Below are 8,929 nucleotides of genomic sequence, written 5' to 3' on the forward strand. Positions count from 1 at the left end.
AGGAAGTCGTATCCCTGCTGGAGAGCCACATTCAGAGTCTGGTCCAGTCCCGGAAAGTATCCTGTCACAAGTGGGGCACTTTTGTGGTTCTTCTGTGGGGGATTCTGGGTTTGAGGGGACGAGGAAGTGGCTCTGGTTATTTGCTTCTGTACCAGGTCGGGAGGGTAGTTGCGGGATGCGAAAGCTGTTTTCAGGTTGTTGGTGTAATGATTCAGGGATTCCGGACTGGAGCAGATTCGTTTGCCACGAAGACCTAGGCTGTAGGGAAGGGACCGTTTGATGTGGAATGGGTGGCAGCTGTCATAATGGAGGTACTGTTGCTTGTTGGTGGGTTTGATGTGGACGGACGTGTGAAGTTGGCCATTGGACAGGTGGAGGTCAACGTCAAGGAAAGTGGCATGGGATTTGGAGTAGGACCAGGTGAAACTGATGGAACCAAAGGAATTGAGGTTGGAGAGGAAATTCTGGAGTTCTTCTTCACTGTGAGTCCAGATCATGAAGATGTCATCAATAAATCTGTACCAAACTTTGGGTTGGCAGACTTGGGTAACCAAGAAGGCTTCCTCTAAGCGACCCATGAATAGGTTGGCGTACGAGGGGGCCATCCTGGTACCCATGGCTGTTCCCTTTAATTGTTGGTATGTCTGGCCTTCAAAAGTGAAGAAGTTGTGGGTCAGGATGAAGCTGGCTAAGGTGATGAGGAAAGAGGTTTTAGGTAGGGTGGCAGGTGATCGGCGTGAAAGGAAATGCTCCATCGCAGCGAGGCCCTGGACATGCGGAATATTTGTGTATAAGGACGTGGCATCAATGGTTACAAGGATGGTTTCCGGGGGTAACAGATTGGGTAAGGATTCCAGGCGTTCAAGGAAGTGGTTGGTGTCCTTGATGAAGGATGGGAGACTGCATGTAATGGGTTGAAGGTGTTGATCTACGTAGGCAGAGATACGTTCTGTGGGGGCTTGGTAACCAGCTACAATGGGGCGGCCGGGATGATTTGGTTTGTGGATTTTAGGAAGAAGGTAGAAGGTAGGGGTGCGGGGTGTCGGTGGGGTCAGGAGGTTGATGGAGTCAGGTGAAAGGTTTTGCAGGGGGCCTAAGGTTCTGAGGATTCCTTGAAGCTCCGCCTGGACATCGGGAATGGGGTTACCTTGGCAAACTTTGTATGTGGTGTTGTCTGAAAGCTGACGCAGTCCCTCAGCCACATACTCCCGACGATCAAGTACCACGGTCGTGGAACCCTTGTCCGCCGGAAGAATGACGATGGATCGGTCAGCCTTCAGATCACTGATAGCCTGGGCTTCAGCAGTGGTGATGTTGGGTGTAGGATTAAGGTTTTTTAAGAAGGATTGAGATGCAAGGCTGGAAGTCAGAAATTCCTGGAAGGTTTGGAGAGGGTGATTTTGAGGAAGAGGAGGTGGGTCCCGCTGTGACGGAGGACGGAACTGTTCCAGGCAGGGTTCAATTTGGATGGTGTCTTGAGGAGTCGGATCATCAGGAGTAGGATTAGGATCATTTTTCTTCGTGGCAAAGTGATACTTCCAGCAGAGAGTACGAGTGTAGGACAGTAAATCTTTGACGAGGGCTGTTTGGTTGAATCTGGGAGTGGGGCTGAAGGTGAGGCCTTTGGATAGGACAGAGGTTTCGGATTGGGAGAGAGGTTTGGAGGAAAGGTTAACTACTGAATTAGGGTGTTGTGGTTCCAGATTGTGTTGATCGGAATTTTGAGGTTTTGGAGGGAGTGGAGCTGGAAGTGGGAGATTGAGTAGATGGGAGAGACTGGGTTTGTGTGCAATGAGAGGAGGTTGAGGTTTGCTGGAAAGGTTGTGAAGGGTGAGTGAGTTGCCTTTCCGGAGGTGGGAAACCAGGAGATTGGATAGTTTTTTGAGGTGGAGGGTGGCATGCTGTTCTAATTTACGGTTGGCCTGTAGGAGGATGCTCTGGACAGCCGGTGTGGATGTGGGAGAGGAAAGATTAAGGACTTTTATTAAGGATAGGAGTTGACGGGTGTGTTCATTGGCTGAGTTGATGTGTAGGTGAAGGATTAGGTGGGTGAGGGCAATGGATTGTTCAGTTTGGAACTGGTATAGGGACTGATGGAAGGAAGGGTTGCAGCCAGAGATGGGAACTTTAAGTGTGAGGCCTTTGGGGGTGATGCCAAATGTCAGACAAGCCTGAGAAAATAGAATATGGGAGTGTAATCTGGCTAGGGCGAAGGCATGTTTGCGGAGGGAATGTAAATAAAACTTAATGGGGTCATTGTGGGGGTGTTGTGAGGGTGACATGGTATTAGAAGGTGGAAAGTATTAACATGAGGTGAAATGAAAATGAAAATAAAAATATATGGGGAGAGATAAAGGTGAAACGGAAAGAAACAGGAGATCTGGAATGAAAAAAGGCGAAAAGGTGTTGGTTACAGCTGGGCTATGTTGGACTTGGGTTGGTAGACAACGATGTGTATAAAGGTTAGGTGGTTGTGTTGCCGCCAAAACACGTTAAAGGACGCAGAAATTCGGGAAAATTTCGAAAAAACTGCGTGTAGTATATTAAAAGGAGTGGTATTGTGGTGGCAGATTATGAAAATGAGACTAACAATTGTCTGACGAAGAAATAATCGCGTTAAAACCTGTGGGAAGCGGCTAAAAATGATCAGTGGTGTGGGAAAAACGGAAATGGAAATAAAGCGAAAGTTATTAGAACTGGCCGAAATGGTTGTTTAAAAGGTGAAAGGAGCTGTTTGTGAACTAGAAACGGTGGATATTATAGCGGCGGTAGTGCTGAAAGCGGCAAAAAATTTTTTTGGTTATGGTTTGGAAGTGGGTTACGCATTATTGAGTATATATATAGGCGGGATAAAATAGTATAGCAGATTACGGTAAAAAGGAGAAGGTGAATACAAAGTGAAACTACTGGCAAAAACAGGAAGAGGAAAATAAGACGACAGAAAAGATTTCGAAATGCAACAGTGACAATAACAAACGTAATTGTTGGATTCAAATTAATGATATCAATATAATGGAAGGAAACATTCCACGTGGGAAAAATTATATATAAAAACAAAGATGAGGTGACTTACCGAACAAAAACGCTGGCAGGTCGATAGACACACAAACAAACACAAACATACACACAAAATTCAAGCTTTCGCAACAAATTGTTGCCTCATCAGGAAAGAGGGAAGGAGAGGGGAAGACGAAAGGAAGTGGGTTTTAAAGGAGAGGGTAAGGAGTCATTCCAATCCCGGGAGCGGAAAGACTTACCTTAGGGGGAAAAAAGGACAGGTATACACTCGCACACACGCACATATCCATCCACACATACAGACACAAGCAGACATATTTAAAGACAAAGAGTTTGGGCAGAGATGTCAGTCGAGGCAGAAGTGTAGAGGCAAAGAAGTTGTTGAAAGACAGGTGAGGTATGAGTGGCGGCAACTTGAAATTAGCGGAGATTGAGGCCTGGCGGATGACGAGAAGAGAGGATGTACTGAAGGGCAAGTTCCCATCTCCGGAGTTCGGATAGGTTGGTGTTGGTGGGAAGTATCCAGATAACCCGGACGGTGTAACACTGTGCCAAGATGTGCTGGCCGTGCACCAAGGCATGTTTAGCCACAGGGTGATCCTCATTACCAACAAACACTGTCTGCCTGTGTCCATTCATGCGAATGGACAGTTTGTTGCTGGTCATTCCCACATAGAATGCGTCACAGTGTAGGCAGGTCAGTTGGTAAATCACGTGGGTGCTTTCACACGTGGCTCTGCCTTTGATCGTGTACACCTTCCGGGTTACAGGACTGGAGTAGGTGGTGGTGGGAGGGTGCATGGGACAGGTTTTGCATCGGGGGCGGTTACAAGGATAGGAGCCAGAGGGTAGGGAAGGTGGTTTGGGGATTTCATAGGGATGAACTAACAGGTTCCGAAGGTTAGGTGGACGGCGGAATGACACTCTTGGCGGAGTGGGGAGGATTTCATGAAGGATGGATCTCATTTCAGGGCAGGATTTGAGGAAGTCGTATCCCTGCTGGAGAGCCACATTCAGAGTCTGGTCCAGTCCCGGAAAGTATCCTGTCACAAGTGGGGCACTTTTGTGGTTCTTCTGTGGGGGATTCTGGGTTTGAGGGGACGAGGAAGTGGCTCTGGTTATTTGCTTCTGTACCAGGTCGGGAGGGTAGTTGCGGGATGCGAAAGCTGTTTTCAGGTTGTTGGTGTAATGATTCAGGGATTCCGGACTGGAGCAGATTCGTTTGCCACGAAGACCTAGGCTGTAGGGAAGGGACCGTTTGATGTGGAATGGGTGGCAGCTGTCATAATGGAGGTACTGTTGCTTGTTGGTGGGTTTGATGTGGACGGACGTGTGAAGTTGGCCATTGGACAGGTGGAGGTCAACGTCAAGGAAAGTGGCATGGGATTTGGAGTAGGACCAGGTGAAACTGATGGAACCAAAGGAATTGAGGTTGGAGAGGAAATTCTGGAGTTCTTCTTCACTGTGAGTCCAGATCATGAAGATGTCATCAATAAATCTGTACCAAACTTTGGGTTGGCAGACTTGGGTAACCAAGAAGGCTTCCTCTAAGCGACCCATGAATAGGTTGGCGTACGAGGGGGCCATCCTGGTACCCATGGCTGTTCCCTTTAATTGTTGGTATGTCTGGCCTTCAAAAGTGAAGAAGTTGTGGGTCAGGATGAAGCTGGCTAAGGTGATGAGGAAAGAGGTTTTAGGTAGGGTGGCAGGTGATCGGCGTGAAAGGAAATGCTCCATCGCAGCGAGGCCCTGGACATGCGGAATATTTGTGTATAAGGACGTGGCATCAATGGTTACAAGGATGGTTTCCGGGGGTAACAGATTGGGTAAGGATTCCAGGCGTTCAAGGAAGTGGTTGGTGTCCTTGATGAAGGATGGGAGACTGCATGTAATGGGTTGAAGGTGTTGATCTACGTAGGCAGAGATACGTTCTGTGGGGGCTTGGTAACCAGCTACAATGGGGCGGCCGGGATGATTTGGTTTGTGGATTTTAGGAAGAAGGTAGAAGGTAGGGGTGCGGGGTGTCGGTGGGGTCAGGAGGTTGATGGAGTCAGGTGAAAGGTTTTGCAGGGGGCCTAAGGTTCTGAGGATTCCTTGAAGCTCCGCCTGGACATCGGGAATGGGGTTACCTTGGCAAACTTTGTATGTGGTGTTGTCTGAAAGCTGACGCAGTCCCTCAGCCACATACTCCCGACGATCAAGTACCACGGTCGTGGAACCCTTGTCCGCCGGAAGAATGACGATGGATCGGTCAGCCTTCAGATCACTGATAGCCTGGGCTTCAGCAGTGGTGATGTTGGGTGTAGGATTAAGGTTTTTTAAGAAGGATTGAGATGCAAGGCTGGAAGTCAGAAATTCCTGGAAGGTTTGGAGAGGGTGATTTTGAGGAAGAGGAGGTGGGTCCCGCTGTGACGGAGGACGGAACTGTTCCAGGCAGGGTTCAATTTGGATGGTGTCTTGAGGAGTCGGATCATCAGGAGTAGGATTAGGATCATTTTTCTTCGTGGCAAAGTGATACTTCCAGCAGAGAGTACGAGTGTAGGACAGTAAATCTTTGACGAGGGCTGTTTGGTTGAATCTGGGAGTGGGGCTGAAGGTGAGGCCTTTGGATAGGACAGAGGTTTCGGATTGGGAGAGAGGTTTGGAGGAAAGGTTAACTACTGAATTAGGGTGTTGTGGTTCCAGATTGTGTTGATCGGAATTTTGAGGTTTTGGAGGGAGTGGAGCTGGAAGTGGGAGATTGAGTAGATGGGAGAGACTGGGTTTGTGTGCAATGAGAGGAGGTTGAGGTTTGCTGGAAAGGTTGTGAAGGGTGAGTGAGTTGCCTTTCCGGAGGTGGGAAACCAGGAGATTGGATAGTTTTTTGAGGTGGAGGGTGGCATGCTGTTCTAATTTACGGTTGGCCTGTAGGAGGATGCTCTGGACAGCCGGTGTGGATGTGGGAGAGGAAAGATTAAGGACTTTTATTAAGGATAGGAGTTGACGGGTGTGTTCATTGGCTGAGTTGATGTGTAGGTGAAGGATTAGGTGGGTGAGGGCAATGGATTGTTCAGTTTGGAACTGGTATAGGGACTGATGGAAGGAAGGGTTGCAGCCAGAGATGGGAACTTTAAGTGTGAGGCCTTTGGGGGTGATGCCAAATGTCAGACAAGCCTGAGAAAATAGAATATGGGAGTGTAATCTGGCTAGGGCGAAGGCATGTTTGCGGAGGGAATGTAAATAAAACTTAATGGGGTCATTGTGGGGGTGTTGTGAGGGTGACATGGTATTAGAAGGTGGAAAGTATTAACATGAGGTGAAATGAAAATGAAAATAAAAATATATGGGGAGAGATAAAGGTGAAACGGAAAGAAACAGGAGATCTGGAATGAAAAAAGGCGAAAAGGTGTTGGTTACAGCTGGGCTATGTTGGACTTGGGTTGGTAGACAACGATGTGTATAAAGGTTAGGTGGTTGTGTTGCCGCCAAAACACGTTAAAGGACGCAGAAATTCGGGAAAATTTCGAAAAAACTGCGTGTAGTATATTAAAAGGAGTGGTATTGTGGTGGCAGATTATGAAAATGAGACTAACAATTGTCTGACGAAGAAATAATCGCGTTAAAACCTGTGGGAAGCGGCTAAAAATGATCAGTGGTGTGGGAAAAACGGAAATGGAAATAAAGCGAAAGTTATTAGAACTGGCCGAAATGGTTGTTTAAAAGGTGAAAGGAGCTGTTTGTGAACTAGAAACGGTGGATATTATAGCGGCGGTAGTGCTGAAAGCGGCAAAAATTTTTTTGGTTATGGTTTGGAAGTGGGTTACGCATTATTGAGTATATATATAGGCGGGATAAAATAGTATAGCAGATTACGGTAAAAAGGAGAAGGTGAATACAAAGTGAAACTACTGGCAAAAACAGGAAGAGGAAAATAAGACGACAGAAAAGATTTCGAAATGCAACAGTGACAATAACAAACGTAATTGTTGGATTCAAATTAATGATATCAATATAATGGAAGGAAACATTCCACGTGGGAAAAATTATATATAAAAACAAAGATGAGGTGACTTACCGAACAAAAACGCTGGCAGGTCGATAGACACACAAACAAACACAAACATACACACAAAATTCAAGCTTTCGCAACAAATTGTTGCCTCATCAGGAAAGAGGGAAGGAGAGGGGAAGACGAAAGGAAGTGGGTTTTAAAGGAGAGGGTAAGGAGTCATTCCAATCCCGGGAGCGGAAAGACTTACCTTAGGGGGAAAAAAGGACAGGTATACACTCGCACACACGCACATATCCATCCACACATACAGACACAAGCAGACATATTTAAAGACAAAGAGTTTGGGCAGAGATGTCAGTCGAGGCAGAAGTGTAGAGGCAAAGAAGTTGTTGAAAGACAGGTGAGGTATGAGTGGCGGCAACTTGAAATTAGCGGAGATTGAGGCCTGGCGGATGACGAGAAGAGAGGATGTACTGAAGGGCAAGTTCCCATCTCCGGAGTTCGGATAGGTTGGTGTTGGTGGGAAGTATCCAGATAACCCGGACGGTGTAACACTGTGCCAAGATGTGCTGGCCGTGCACCAAGGCATGTTTAGCCACAGGGTGATCCTCATTACCAACAAACACTGTCTGCCTGTGTCCATTCATGCGAATGGACAGTTTGTTGCTGGTCATTCCCACATAGAATGCGTCACAGTGTAGGCAGGTCAGTTGGTAAATCACGTGGGTGCTTTCACACGTGGCTCTGCCTTTGATCGTGTACACCTTCCGGGTTACAGGACTGGAGTAGGTGGTGGTGGGAGGGTGCATGGGACAGGTTTTGCATCGGGGGCGGTTACAAGGATAGGAGCCAGAGGGTAGGGAAGGTGGTTTGGGGATTTCATAGGGATGAACTAACAGGTTCCGAAGGTTAGGTGGACGGCGGAATGACACTCTTGGCGGAGTGGGGAGGATTTCATGAAGGATGGATCTCATTTCAGGGCAGGATTTGAGGAAGTCGTATCCCTGCTGGAGAGCCACATTCAGAGTCTGGTCCAGTCCCGGAAAGTATCCTGTCACAAGTGGGGCACTTTTGTGGTTCTTCTGTGGGGGATTCTGGGTTTGAGGGGACGAGGAAGTGGCTCTGGTTATTTGCTTCTGTACCAGGTCGGGAGGGTAGTTGCGGGATGCGAAAGCTGTTTTCAGGTTGTTGGTGTAATGATTCAGGGATTCCGGACTGGAGCAGATTCGTTTGCCACGAAGACCTAGGCTGTAGGGAAGGGACCGTTTGATGTGGAATGGGTGGCAGCTGTCATAATGGAGGTACTGTTGCTTGTTGGTGGGTTTGATGTGGACGGACGTGTGAAGTTGGCCATTGGACAGGTGGAGGTCAACGTCAAGGAAAGTGGCATGGGATTTGGAGTAGGACCAGGTGAAACTGATGGAACCAAAGGAGTTGAGGTTGGAGAGGAAATTCTGGAGTTCTTCTTCACTGTGAGTCCAGATCATGAAGATGTCATCAATAAATCTGTACCAAACTTTGGGTTGGCAGACTTGGGTAACCAAGAGGGCTTCCTCTAAGCGACCCATGAATAGGTTGGCGTACGAGGGGGCCATCCTGGTACCCATGGCTGTTCCCTTTAATTGTTGGTATGTCTGGCCTTCAAAAGTGAAGAAGTGGGTCAGGATGAAGCTGGCTAAGGTGATGAGGAAAGAGGTTTTAGGTAGGGTGGCAGGTGATCGGCGTGAAAGGAAATGCTCCATCGCAGCGAGCATATATATATATATATATATATATATATATATAAGTACAATACATTATGTAACTTTAAATCAGTATGTATTTTTTGTTAATCATTTTAGAGTGAATCTACTAGGTCTTTATGTATGTAAGTTAGTTTGTATGAGGGGCTGGCCAGTACTCACCTCAGCTCAGCCGGTA

This window comes from Schistocerca americana, chromosome 2, assembly GCF_021461395.2.
Source record: "Schistocerca americana isolate TAMUIC-IGC-003095 chromosome 2, iqSchAmer2.1, whole genome shotgun sequence".
In the NCBI taxonomy this organism is placed as follows: Eukaryota; Metazoa; Arthropoda; class Insecta; order Orthoptera; family Acrididae; genus Schistocerca; species Schistocerca americana.